Consider the following 15,025-nt stretch of genomic DNA (forward strand, 5'->3'; position numbering starts at 1 on the left):
GAGTATCATAACTAAAACCTTAATATGTGAAATAAAAAAAAACATCTTTTTTAAACTTTTATTTAATGTTTAAAATGCAAATCCAATTAGATTATTTGGTAAACAAAGCAAGTCCCTCATATAATATATCTACTAAAAGACAGAAAATATTACTGTACAAACTGCATTGTACATAAATCAGATGAACATTTTCATATTAGTCAATAATATTACTGAAATTAATTGAAAAAATGAATAAATATAGATTTACACACATTTACTCAAGTAAATTAACAGAATTAATGATGGGCTAAAAATCTGCGGAAAATCTGCAGAATTCTGTGCGTGCAGATTCCGTGTGGGCCTACTCATGGGTGTCGGCGACTAATTGGTGATTCTCTTAGATCAAGTCTTTGATAGTTCACACTGTGCGATTGTTACTCACATGAACAGCACTGATTTGCCTGTAATTTCAGGTATTTGTCTGTGATTTCTCAAAACCTGTCAGCGAGTCAAAATCGGGGCTCAATCATGCGGTTTGAACTTAACTCGTCTAGATAACCTAATTAATCTAGTAAAGCTTTGCACAGCTAAATAGTAGTATTTTGCAAAATAACTAGTAAAATATTATGTTCTGTCATCATGGCAAAAAAAAAAAAGAAATTTGTTAAAAGAAATCAGTTATTAGGTGAAGTCTTATTTATATATTTATAAACTAGCTTTAAGATGACCACATGCTTATGGTTGACCATGGCTGGACCTCATTAACTATCACATGATTCTCCAATCAAATGTTTTCTAAGTCACTTCAAATAACCATAATCTTCCTAGCACAGTCATCCTCATCATGAAGAATCCGCCCTTCCACCTCCATTCCTACCCCTTCTTCCTAGACTGGGTGGCATGGTGGCCCAGTGATTAGCACTGTTGCCTCACAGCAAAAACATCACTGGATCTAATACTTAGTAGGCCAGTCGTCATTTCTGTGCAGAGTTTAAATGTTCTTCCCGTGCTCTGGTGGGTTTCCCCTGTTCATCGGTTTCCTCCCACTGACCAAAGACATGCGTCATAAGTAAATTGACTAAATCAAATAGGCACCATAGTTAAGTTCTTAGCCAACAGTATTTTTCCCCTCATATAAAGCAATTAGTCATTAGCCACAAATAAGCGGGGGAGTTCTAGAGATCTACCTTAACTCAATCTCGCCCTACAAATGGGAGGGAGCCCAAGGCTCGAGGATCTTTCGAGCTTAGAGTTCTCTCCCGGGACAGCATGCCAAACAAGCTTATAATCAATCATCAGCTAAGTGTGAACTCTTGAAAACTATGTTTAAAAATGTATTAAACATGTATTTTACATGTATTTTACATTAAACAGCACTTAATGTATAAATAATGAAAATTTTAGAGGCTATTAATTATTTCTTCAACTGTTACATCATTTTCTTTACTTTTAAATAGACAGTTTATCCTGGAATTATAAAAATTGCCCCTTTTTTCTATTATTTCTGTCATTGCTTGTTGTTTTGTTATTAACTGGATTGTATTACATTGAATTACATTAGATTAAATAATTTAAATAATTAAAATGAGATTTTTCTTAAACTGTTGTTTGTATTCCATTGAGATTTTTGTTTAAAAGTTTGTATTATTTAAATATGTATTTATTTATTTCACTATTATTAATTGCATTTAACGGATGAATGGATGGATAGCTTATCTGAGCTTGTGTGATCTTTTCAAGCAATTTGTTCATTCATGTGTTTATTTATTTATTTATTTATTTAGCAGACTAGTGCACAGTAAGTTGAAGCTGAATTTGTCAGAGCTTGTAGTTTGTTTTCAATTCATTTGAGTTATAGTTGACACCGCTGGACATACGATTTTAACAAAGTGGCCACCGTGCAGGCAGTCCGATCAAAATAACCACATCTAGTCCCTTGATATGACCATAATCTTCACTGCATGCAAGCCTTTCATCGTTTCAAACAGATTTGTCAAAAGGGGAATTCATTTCTTTAGGTCTAAAACTTAAAATGAACAAAAAATTGCACCTTCAGCATGAGTAAAGGAGTTATGAGAGCTGACATCTTATCTATATCTTTCTTTCCACTTGAAATGAAACCCTTTAGTGACCTTTATGTCTTTCTGTGCTGTACTGAACACAAAGTCTGTGAATAAAAGCGCTTCTGGAGAGTGGCAAGGTTATTTGGAGACTATCACATGGCGTGAGTTACGGGGGAATAAAAGCAGGCCAATTTAAATGTTCTGTTAACCACTATCCCACAGGGACATGTTGTTCCACAGTTCCCGCCTTGCTTGAGTGGGTTCACATAAGGGCCAGAATAGGAAATGCAAGTGTCTGAGCAAGAATGGATTAAAAATGGTCCTCCAGAACAAAAGAGAAGATGTTTAAATGCATTACCAGTATACGCCTGGTGTGAATATATATCCCAAGAGAGAACACTTTTGCAAACACCAAAAAAAGTAAATAAAGGGGCTCGTGCGTTATCGTTTAGCCGAGGCGCCAGCTGTGATTTCTTCTTCTTCTTTTACAGTGTAATTCCTCACAGCGGTGTCATTCAAACTGGTGTCTTCAATTTAGTCAGGCAATGAGAAAAGCTGAACGGTGCAATGCATTACATTTTAATAGAGCAACACCTGCGTGGGCAAGAGAGTAATGGCCCTCTTGAAATAAATTAGTGGGGCTTTATTGAGAACTGTCATGGTCAAGACAACGGCTCCCTGTGCCTAGAGAGCTCTTGTTTGCAAGCCGGAGAATTCGATGGAAACCTGATTCTTTCTCTTCCGTCTTGTTGCTTCCAACCTGGACTTAATTACCTTTTCATTTTTCATTTGCCTCCAGAATCGCCTCAAGCTTAAATTTTCTCTCTTTGAAAGAAATGAGGTAGAAAAATAGAAGACCTAAAGTGAAAGTCTTATGTAATACTACTTTGTGCACGTTGTATTGCATAGGCTGATGGGATGCACCCATAATCAAAGATGAACTACACTACTGTCTTGTCACCTATATAGTCTTGTTTTAGGAACAACAAATAATAACTTGACCTCTAGTTAATTATTTGGTATCAGAAGTGGCTTGTATGAAAGGCAAATTCAGTTCAATTCACCTTTATTTCTATATTGCTTTTCCAATGTAGATTGTGTCAAAGCAGCTTCACATAGAAGATCATAGTAAATTGAAACAGTGTCAGTTCAGTTTTCAGAGTTTAAGTTCAGTTTAGCTCAGTTTAGTGTGGTTTTATATTCAATACTGAGAGTCCAAACACTGAAGAGCAATCCATCGATGCGCAGCTCTACAGGTCCCGAACCATGCAAGCCAGTGGCAACAGCGGCGAGGAAAAAACTTTTTAGAATTAAATTAGAATTAATTAGAACTTTTTAAAGAATTAAAAAACCTCGAGAGAAACCAGGCTCAGTTGGGCACGACCATTTCTCCTAAAGGCCGCAAAGGCCTCTAGATATGTGGTTCTAATTTTTTTCAGCTAAGGGCCCCTTTGTGTAGGGGGAATCCTTTTGCACCCCCCCCCCCAAAAAAAATAAAAACGACGCAAAAAAACCCTAAAATTTATTTAATTTAAATCCTACTATTCATGCTCTGGATTAATTTTTGTGAGATGTCAGTTGAGTTGACATGGTTTCAGTGCTTCAATCAATTGATCAAATCTTTACAGTGTTCACTGTGGTCTGTTCTCACTGTATTCCATCAAGCCATATTAGGTCAAGTTATTATTTGTTGCTCTTCCAACTGGGATCGACGACAAGACTTTTGTCAGGTTTTGAATATCAGATGAGTGTATTCCTTTTAGTTTTACTTTATTTTCAACATCCTCTAAGTAACTTGAATTGTGAATACTTATCAATTAGCAGTCATTAGAGTATTAACAGATCAGATTTATATCTGGTAACTTAAACCTTTAAACTGACCCTAACCGTACTGACTGTAATGCAGAGAGTAAATATCAACTAGCATTAATTAAAGTTTTAATAAACTGCCTACCTAATATCTTTCTACCCTATGATGGTCTCCAACAGATATTAACTCTAACCCTACAAACTATGAATACCTTTTTTTTGTATGTCAACTTTCAATCAATCTAGTAAGCTGACACACATTAACCCTAACCCTAAAAAATGCTAACTCTAGTGTCACTTTGTACAACTGTGAGAATGTCAGCTAGAGTGTTGGCAGATCTGCTTAATGTTTTCTTACACTTTGATGGTCCCTAACAGACATTAACCCAAATCTTTAAAATCATAGATTGAATAAAAAAACATGGATATTTGGTCCTTGACATAGATTTCTACAGACCATTTTTGAACTGTAAAATGGGCTGAGTTGACTTTTGCCTTCTTGATATTGTCACTGCGCATCTCTTCTGGGATAATTGAAAATGGGCAAAGAGAGGAAACGTGAATGCAGCTAGAGAAGCCTGCTTGCATTTTCCCTTTACGAGTTTTTCTTTTGGAGAAATGCTTAACTTTCCTTGAAGAAATCACTTTGGTAGCCTGGCCATATCTGCTTGGTTGCTTCTTTGTTAATGTGTTTACTGAGTTTGGTCTTTTAAAAAACTGTTTAAAGCAAGATTAACAGATTTCTATAGAAGGAACCCGTTAATAAATAATTACTTCCAAATATTAGACTAAATGTAGTGTATAATGTTTTAGAGTTAAAATGCTAAAGCTATTGACAACTAGCAGTCATTAGAGCATTATCAAACACTTTGCTTCATATCTGCTAAACAGTGATAGTACAAAACAGCCATTAAACCTAACGCTAAACCTAATATAACCCTAACCTTAATCCACAACAGGCAGTGATCTCAAATACTGTACCCTTCAAATACTGGTTTGAGCTGATAGAAAGGCAACAGTAACTCAAATAACCACTCGTTACAACCGAGGTATGCAGAAGAGCATCTCTGAATGAGCAACATGTCCAACCTTGAGGCATATGGGCTACAGCAGCAGAATACCACACTGGATGTCACTCCTGTCAGCTAAGAACAGGAAACTGAGGCTATAATTCACAAAGGCTCACCATAATTGGACAATAGGAGATTGGAAAGATGTTGCCTGGTCTGATGAGTCTCAATTTCCGCTACGACATTCAGATGGTAGGGTCAGAATTTGGCGTCAACATCATGAAAGCATGGATCCATCCTGCCTTGTATCAATGGTTCAGGCTGCTGCTGGTGGTGTAATGCTGTGTGGGATGTTTTCTTGGCACACTTTGGGTCCTTTAGTACCAATTGAGCATCGTGTCAACGCCACAGCTTACCTGAGTATTAGTGCTGACCATGTCCATCCCTTTATGACCACAGTGTAACCATCTTCTGAAGGCTACTTCCAGCAGGATAACGCGCCATGTCATAAAGTGCAAATCATCTAAGACTGGTTTCCTGAACATGACAATGAGTTCACTGTACTCAAATGGCCTCTACAGCCACCAGATCTCATTCCAATAGAGCACCTTTGGCATACGGTGGAACGGGAGATTCGCATCATAATTGTGTAGCCGACAAATCTGCAGCAACTGCATGATGCTTTTATGTCAATATAGACCAAAATATCTGAGGAATATTTCCAGTACCTTGTTGAATCTATATGCCACGAAGGATTAAGGCAATTTTGAAGCCAAAAGAGGGTCCAATCCGGTACTAGTAAAGAGTACTAGTAAAGGTGAGTGTATATATGTATATATATATATATATATATATATATATATATATATATATATATATATATATATATATATATATATATATATATATATATATAGATAGTATACTGTGTTTAATGCAAGAATAATTTACATTTTTTTAAAAACTTTTTTTTAAATGATTTTTAACAAACAGGGATTTATAGTTTCAAAAGTTTCACAAAGTTGTGTGAATGACAAACGTACAGTGAGAAATAGACATAAGAATAAGAATAAAAGTGACCTAAAACTTTAAGACAAAAAAAAAGTTTACACAATTTCTACAATTTTTTGGTAATCACTATATTTGTGCCACCTCTACTGCCTGCCTCTCCTGCAAAGCTGTTTTATTCTATGTAATTCCATCTATCCCAACCTTGGCTATTAACAGGAGGAACATCTGGACCTCTTCTATTGAACATTATGCTTCTTTTTTTAGGTTTTTGTCCTACTGTGGTAAAAAATTGTTTAATCATGTGAACCAACAATACAGCAGTGGATCCTGCTGACTATCTTGTGTTTCTTGTGTCACAAAACCGCTGACTGGTATTGGTGATTCTCTTGGGCCAATCAGTGAGCAGAAGCATCTAAATGTCATAGTTTGGTAATGGTATGACTTGCTTGGAACCTCAAATAAGGTGGTACTACAAAAAGTACCAGGTAATAAGTATGCAACGCAGTGGAAAAGCCCCCAAAAGTACCAAACTGAATTATAGCGTACCATGCAGTGGAAAGGCACCTATATTTTGTCCTCTGCTTTTTAGGAACAGGATGATCAGATACTAGCCAGACTTTGTTGAGGGAACAAATACCAAGAGTTTGCACTATTAATAGATTGACACTCCAGACCCAAAAGTATTTCACAAACATCTCACTCATAAAGTTTCCTAAGCAGTTAATCAAAAGCCACCAATGGTTTCCCTAATGCATTCAGCTGTATTTAGCACTTCAGAAATTACTCATTACAACTTGAGACAAGTACACACATGCAGGGATGATCTAGGTCATCATGTTAAGATCTCCAGAGAGAGAGGATGATTGTAAACACTTTTAAATGTAATAATAATAATTGAGGTGTATATTTATCGTGTAAAGCTTAGAATTGTCAATCAGTGCTTGAAGAGGCATGCATAGCCTGACGCTGTGTACCAAATGAAAGAATTTGCATGTTCCACCTTGAACAAAACAATGAGTTAATTAAATAGCACACTTCATACTGTCAGTCGGCAGCATAGCAAATTAAAATTGTCCAGTGTGATTAAATGGGGTGATTGTCTTGTAATTATTCTTTATAATTTGTACTGCAGAGTTAAAGCATATTATCATGTCAAAAGACAGGACGGCTGAATCAAAATGAAAATTTACAGACAGAAAACGTATTTTATGAACATATGCAGTGTCTGGCCCAAACCAGCTAAAGTTCAAGCACACTCAGCTAAAAATAAAAAATATATATAAAATACATTAATGCTGATCAAACTACTTTAATTATGGTATTGTACATTCACATTTAGTCATATAGCAGACACTTTTGTCTAAAGCAACTTACAAATGAGGCATTCAGCAATTCAATTTGAAGAAGCGATAGCCCCTTTCACACATACAGACCTTTCCAGACAATTACCGGCAATTTTCCAGAAAGTTCTGTATTTGTGAGCAGGCCCTTTTTGAAAATACCGGTAAATTCGTTTTGGCAATTTTCATGGAAAGAGAAGTTCCGGTAATTTGCCGAAATGCTGCGCTGTGTAAACGCAGAAGGAAAATTGCCAGGAAGAGCTCGTTCACACTTAGAACATGCTGACTTGAGATGTCTACTCCAGCCAATCAGAACATTCAGACACATTTAAATCTGTGCTGTTTCTGAAAATAAAAGCCTTTGAATACTTTTCCAGACACATTTAGCTGATAGTTATTAGTCAGATAACGTTTCTATGTTCCTTCTTAATATCAACTGTGGAAAAAAATATCGATAAAATGCTCATGATAAGTAAAGTTTATTTATAAACTAATTTCGAGAGGATCACGTGCTTATGATTGCTTGCAGCCGGTCCTGCATTATTCAATTTATGATTCACAATCAGACGATTCCTAAGCCACTATAAATACCCTAAGTTCCATATAACAACCATCTACATTTTGAAGAATCCCCCCTTCCACCCCTACTCCTTTCCTAGATGGGTGGCATGGTGGCCCAGTGGTTAGCACTGTTGCCTCACAACAAGAATGTCACTGGTTCTAGTCCTTACCAAGCCAGCTGACGTTTCTGTGCGAAGTTTACACGTTCTCCCCATGCTCACGTGGGTTTCCCCCAGGTTCCTCCCACCGTCCAAAAACATGCAACTTAAGTTAATTGACTAATCCAAATTGGCACCATAGACGTGCTCATAGTAAGTAGTTATCTCTTACGTGCAATCACTATCTGTTAATTAGCTACTACAGCAGGGGAGTTCTCGAGATCTACCTGAGCTCAAACTCCCTTCTCGCCTTGGAAACGGGAGGGAGCCCCGGGCTCGAAGATCTTTTGAGCTCAGGGCACTCTCCAGGGACAGCATGCCAAACAAGCTTTATAATCAATCATCAGCTAAGGGTGAACTCTTGAAACCGCTGTTTGTTACCGTCAAGCTCTGCTTCAGTTACTTGACGCGTTTGCGGGTGAAGTGCTCCAGTGAGGACCAGCACACACACACATATTATGTAGCCTACATCTCGACACTCAAAAGTGTTTCTCCATATGTTTTCATTGAAATTGTTCACAATACTTATCCATTCAGAGAAATTGTAATGCAGTGAAATGTTTAAATGTTTAGCTGCAGTTCGCGCTTCTGCCTTTGTATGTCTCTGGGACAAAGAGCAGCTGCATGAATGCTAAAGCTTTAAATAAAAGTGAAATCATTAACAAATGCTGGACCCCTTTTATGTTTACAAATACAAGCGCAGCCGTTTAGAGCTCATTTCTGGTGAATGATGTCAGAATTGACAGGTATTTTGGAATGGATGCGTGAATGGTCTTTTCCGGAAAAAATCCAGAACGTCCTTGCCTGTGTGATCAGCTCTTTTTTGAATTTACAGGTAAAGTCGTTCCGGTAATTTTCTGGATATTTACTGGTATCACTGTGTAAAAGGGGCTAATATAAACAAGAAGTGCTTCTTAATTAAGGGAACTGTTAGTGCTCAGAGAAATAAGAGCTAGAGTAAGGATTTTTTATTGATTTATTGTTTTTAATTCATTGTCATTCGTTGATTATTCGATTGATGTTTTTACAGGTTTCTTGTCAGGATAAATCTTGAAAATTCTAAATGCACATCACAGTCCAGTTTGAGCAAATAAAGTTGAAAGATTGTTCAGTGGAAGACCATGGCATTCAATCTAGACGTTGCATGTTTAATCTGGGACTTTGCTGGATATGATTGGTAGAATTATTAAGATTAAAGTAATTTTACAAAAGTAAAAACACATTTTTTTGATAAATCTTTCAAACATACAGCAACAGGTAAAGTAAAATGTAAAGAAATGTAATATAGTAAAGTCCCTTTTAAGGAAGGTCTGTTCACTTAGTTATATCTGGGCCCACACTGAATCTGCGAGCAAAGAAATCTGCAGACTTCCACAGATTTTTAGCCCATCATTAAGTCTATGTATTTACTTGTGTAAAAGTGTGTAAATTTATATTTATTCAGTTTTCAAATTAATTTCACTAATATTATTGTAATATAAAAATAGTAATATTAAAGCGTTGATATGTTTTATTTAAAACACAGTTTGTAAAGTAGCATTTTCTGTCTTTTAGTAGACATATTATATGAGAGACTTGCTTTGTTCACCAAATAAGTAGATCGAATTGGATTTGCATTTTAAACTTTAAATAAAAGTTAAAAATTTTTTTATTTTTATTAGTAACTAAATAGTTTTTAGTTATGATACACCTAAAGTTATTTAGCATAAATCTGCAGATTTTTTTTTACAAAATTCTCAACAGAAATAGCAAAAAATGTCTACAGATTCTGTCTGGCCCTAGTCATATCTAAACGAATGGGAGAAATCCTGAAATCCTTCAAAACTGCTTGCTAAACTTAAATCAAACCAATTCAAATCAACAACAAAATATGAAGTAACTGTTCTCATTGCTTTTGTTTGCTTAAGCTCCAAATACATTTATTATGTGTTATTTCCAGTTTGCTACTGCTATTGCACATGCACACCGGTTGGCAAGTATTCAACAACTCCAATATGTTTATAGCTTTTTCAATAGTAGTCAGAGGATGCAGCTTTAAAAACTGCGAGAAAAGAGCCAGAACCCAGAGCAAAGACTGCAGGAAAACAAAGGAAGGGCACAATATGTAATGGGATGCATTTCTCCAGTCAAAACTAGTACAGGCACATACTGTAGTAGTTCTTCGCTGTGGTGGTCATACTGAATGTTGCAGTTTCCCAATTAATATACCCTACATTATACGTTTTTTCCTCAAAACCCCAGACATTTTCATTGGCAGAATTAAAAGAAATTAATAAACTGGCCAAATTATCAGACATGGATCTATTCTTCCCAAAACAAAAAAGATGAAAGTTTAAACATGATGAAATCACCAGGAGTAGGGCTATTTAATGTCTCAGAAATATTTAATAAAAGAGTAAATGAGAAATATTTTAGATGGGGATACTAGCAGTATCTATCCATCCATCCATTAAGCAGCACATAATTTAAAGTCAACCAGTTCACTCATAAGATTATGAACATTTCTATTAGGGAATCCGCCTGTAATTCGAAACATGGCCTCAACTTCTCTAAGTGAAATGATTCACCCAGATTGTCCCGGCAAACCCCAGAGGAATGGACATATCCAGCTCTGTGTGCCTCCCTTTGGAAGCCATCTTGTCTTCTCAATGAACTAATAGAGCCCTATGAGATATGTGTTATTTCTGGAGATTTCTTTAGATGGTGGTACTCTGTAAATGAATCCAGGATCTGTATTAGAGGTCTGAAATCTTCCTGACATCTCAGAGTGGAAGGGAAAGGAGAGCTGAAGAATTGGCTGGGGGTGTGGAGATTTGAGAAGGAGCCCAGGGGCCGGGCAATGCCCTCAGGATTGACACTTTCAGAGACAACCATGTCGCCTTTACGGAAATGAGGCTCTTTCAGCAACTTAAATTTATTTGAGTCTGAAAAGTTTAAAATGTTGTCAAGAGAAGTCAAGAGACGCACATACACATTCACAACACACCACACACTATGCGTGTAGTGCCAAATGCGTACTTTTAATTCCTAAAAGCATCAAACCATAACTTACTTCAGTTTGATCTACAGCTACACTGACAAGTCTATATACCAGCCCAGAAGCATATGCAACCGAATTACTAACCTTTGTCACATACTTTCCCTTTCTCAAAGTCAGTAAATAAGTCAATGGAGAGAAAAGCAAACTCATTATAAATCTTGACAGGCTGATTTTTACTCCCAACAATTCTTAAAATGAAGAGATTTTAATCAAGGCAGTTTAATGCCTGTGCAGCTCTCGGTTATTAAAATCTGAGGTGGCAGGACAGTTTTTTTCAGGTGCATGCTGGTAATTAGATTGCGAAAATCAGACAGAGGTCTACTCAGCAAAGATTGTCCATTTCCTCTCAGTTGTGGCATAATTTAAACATGAGATAGATGAACTGATTTGAGAGGTCAGATCGATGACCGTACAGAGCCACTAAGAATCTCCTTCTTCGGGATATTTACCACAAAATGACAAGATCAATTTATACTCACTCTAACACAGTAGATAAGAGCGATCAATCACAAACCACAGGGCTTTGTTACTAATTTCATATCTCGGGGACAGATTTGATGGAGGCTCTTTTGAGATTCTGCGAACGTTCGCATGATTGCAGTTGATCTGAATGTGGTTCAGGTACTCACAACGCAGCTTAATTCACTTTGGATTGAGTTCTCTGAAAAAGACTCAGTTGGGCAGAATTGTAATGATTCTTTAGAGAGGTGTTTAAACAGGAATCAATGAAGGTGTCTCGGTGCAGGTTTGAGTGTGATAACCCTCTTTTGCCCTTTTTTATTCTTGCAAATTCAAGCAAAATGCTTGTGGTGCTTTCAGGCCTATACGAGGAAGCTGTCATAATTTTTTATTTCGTGTATTATGGTGTATTGGATTTGAGTGGAAGTATTATTGAAATATTAGCGAATATTTTGTCCAGCGTGGCTTAGAGGAAATGATCTAAGTGCGAATTAATGATCTGTCTAAATATAGGTGCCTGTGGGGTGTTGGAGAACAAGAAAATTACAAGGTTAAATCCCTGGAGAGAATCAGCATTTCATCCCACAGAGTGTATTGAAATCTCTCAACATTATTTTGACACTACATTCTGGAATAGACTGGTAGAGGCAGCATGAAAGATTCAAACAACTCAAGTTTGGACCACCTACACAAGACAAATTCAGCAAGCTATAAACAACTATATGTTTAATATTTCTGAGGATGTGAGTGGTGTTTGTTCATGCAATACTTGTACTTTGTGGGGTGTAATTGTAGTCCTTTATTTTGGTAAAGTGGTTGAAAAATGCCATATACTGCACTGGTTTAGCAAGTTAAATTATTTTCTGATATATACATAGTAGGTATATGACTAAGATAAGTTAAACAAATTCTCCAAATATGTTTTTTTTGCTCATTTATTACTCCATAAAAAAAAATAAAAAAAACTGTACAATCAGAAGGTCCATAATTGACCATATTTTGAATGGTTGTGGATATTAATGAGCTCCGCGCACGCACGCACGCACGCACGTACGCGCACGCACACACACACAGCATGATGTAAGCATATGCTCTCTAATTTAAATCCATCGGAGTTATATTAACCTATTTTGCTCACGTGATCTGTTGTGGATAGCGTAAAGGGTAAATTATTATTAAACTTGACAAAATAAACCCATAGAGATAAGCTATAATGTCAAATAAAACACAGCCAGGAATTGCTATCAACCTCTGAATGAACAGATGACAGTTGAGCTGAATGATCCAACACGATTCAACAATGTTTTTTTTTTTTTTAAATATACGCATCAGATTTCCAAATAAACATGATAAATGAACAAAAGACACAATTAAACATACCTTATGCTTCTTCGGAGTGGAGCTGAATAAAGGTATAAACTGTGAAGACTGCATTTTGCGTCCTGACGCGACTTTGAACATGTCTTGTGACAGTAAACAAACCGAGTATTCCGTTTTCAAAATAAAAGTCCCACATACATAAGTTAAATATGAACTCAAAAATAACTAATGGAGGAAAATTATCCTTGTGGTCTCACTTGCAAGCACAGTGCATTATCGAACTTATCCTGAGGTGTGCAAATTAATTATCCCAAAGCTACATATCAGTCTGTGTTCTCCTGATGACATAGCTCCCTATAAGGTCTGGATTAACGACACAAAGTACATGCAAATGATGAGGATACTTTGTAGGTAATGAAACAGTCTGTTTTGTGTTCTGATTGGCCTTTTGTTCACCAGGGTTTTATACCAGCACTGGGATGCAGCTGGAAGGGCATCTGCTTCTTAAAACATATGCTGGAATAGTTGGCGGTTCATTCTGCTGTAGCGACCTCAGAGGAATAAATAAGGGACTAAGCCGAAGAAAAATTAATGAATGAACGTATTAAGAAAAAAACATTCAATTATTCATTCATTCATTCATTAATTCATTCATTCATTCATTTATTTTCCTTTGGCTTAGTCCCTTATTTATCAGTGTTCACCACAGCGCAACGAACTGCTAAATGAAACAGTAAAAACATAAACCTCACATTAACACCGCTCTTCTGAAGTTTCTATTTGTCAAAGTATTACTATATACATAAATACAGACACTTCTGTAGGATCATGTGACAGGACTATAATGAAGACTTTGCCACAAAATTTATATATAAGTTTAACAGTAGTACACTTTTCTAACATGCAGAAAACTGTTCAAATATCAAATGATTAGAAAATATTACACTATTACTGTTTAACTGTACTTATCATGAAGTAAATACTACATCTTTTTGACACGTAAAAAAAAACTTTAAAACTTTTGACTTCTACTACATTTGAAACAACTTTATCCATTATAAAGCCCGGTATGCTAGCACACAGCAATCTCACAACTTCCTGCAGACACAGACTAATAAACTCCAGGTAAACCCAGGGCTGAAGACGAGTGAGTGCTCTCTCTTTGCGCCCTTGCTGTCCATCAGGACAGGTTAAAGCATTTGAGTAGAGCAGATCACAGAGACAGAGATGCCACCGGCCCTGACCCTGCCGGCCTTCAAGATTAAAGCTCCATGCAGTGTGTGTCAATCAGGCCAATTGTACTGGCCAGCTAGTGCTGACGGACTGAAAGTGTGTGGCAGAGGAGATGATGCATGTTGCTGGAGTCTCACAGAGAATGCCTTGTGAATGGATGTTTGGAAGACCTCCAAAACTTACTCCCTCATTTTATTTAGAGGAGATCAATAATGTGAGACAGGCCAGAGCAGGCCACCAGTGCAGGAGTTACTTGAAGTGGTGTTTGTGTGGGTTGCAGCATTTTTGGCTGCATATGTGTAGCTGTTCAACTTGAGCTTGCTGCTCTTTACGGCAAATATCTAGTAATCAGTGATTTAAGTGACTTTGAAGGTGTCATGGATATTGGTGCCTTACAGGCTTGTCCGAGTATTTCAGAATACTGGTGACATCCTGGGATTACATTAAGTTTACTAAATTCAAATCACATTCACAGTCAACAAACATCAACCTATCATAAACAAAAATTATATAAATATGTTTACAAACATATTTTCGACAAAAAAAAAGTCTTTTTAAAAGTATGTTTTTTGAGATTTTTATACTTTGTTAAGACAGGACAATATTTAGCAAAGATACAACCCAGCAATCAATTTTATATTTATTAGAGGTCTAATAGACATCTAAACATAGACAGCTCGGCTAAAAGCCTAAACTTGGGCTGTCAGTGAAAATCTATTAGATAACTAAGAATAGCCCAAAACAATAATCTGTCAAATAGACAGATTAGACAGACTTTAGTCATTGTATAGTCATTCATTTCTGATTATTTGATGACTAGTCTAGTTTTGGCCTATTCTTAGACGTCTTTTAGATTTTCACTGACAGCCCAAATTTAGCCTTATTTTAGTCAAGTCGACTATGTTTAGACATCTATTAGATATCTATTAGGCATCTTTTAAAAACAAAAAAGTGCTTGCTGGGAACTATGTGGAAATCTGTAAACTGAGGGTTAAAACAAATCAAAATACTGTGAAAATGAACTTTCAAAGTTCCCACG

General features: G+C 36.4%; 1 long non-coding RNA gene across 1 annotated transcript in view; it reads right to left on the reverse strand.

Moving 5' to 3' along the window:
• Positions 1–12,892, reverse strand: part of LOC130245016 (uncharacterized) — a 78,842-nt gene extending 65,950 nt beyond the window's left edge. Inside the window, exon 1 of the long non-coding RNA XR_008839279.1 lies at positions 12,814–12,892. This is a non-coding gene — a long non-coding RNA (uncharacterized LOC130245016). The remainder of the gene's footprint in view (positions 1–12,813) is intronic.
• Between the last annotated feature and the right edge of the window lie 2,133 nt (positions 12,893–15,025).

This window comes from Danio aesculapii, chromosome 17 (genome assembly GCF_903798145.1).
Source record: "Danio aesculapii chromosome 17, fDanAes4.1, whole genome shotgun sequence".
Lineage (NCBI taxonomy): Eukaryota > Metazoa > Chordata > Actinopteri > Cypriniformes > Danionidae > Danio > Danio aesculapii.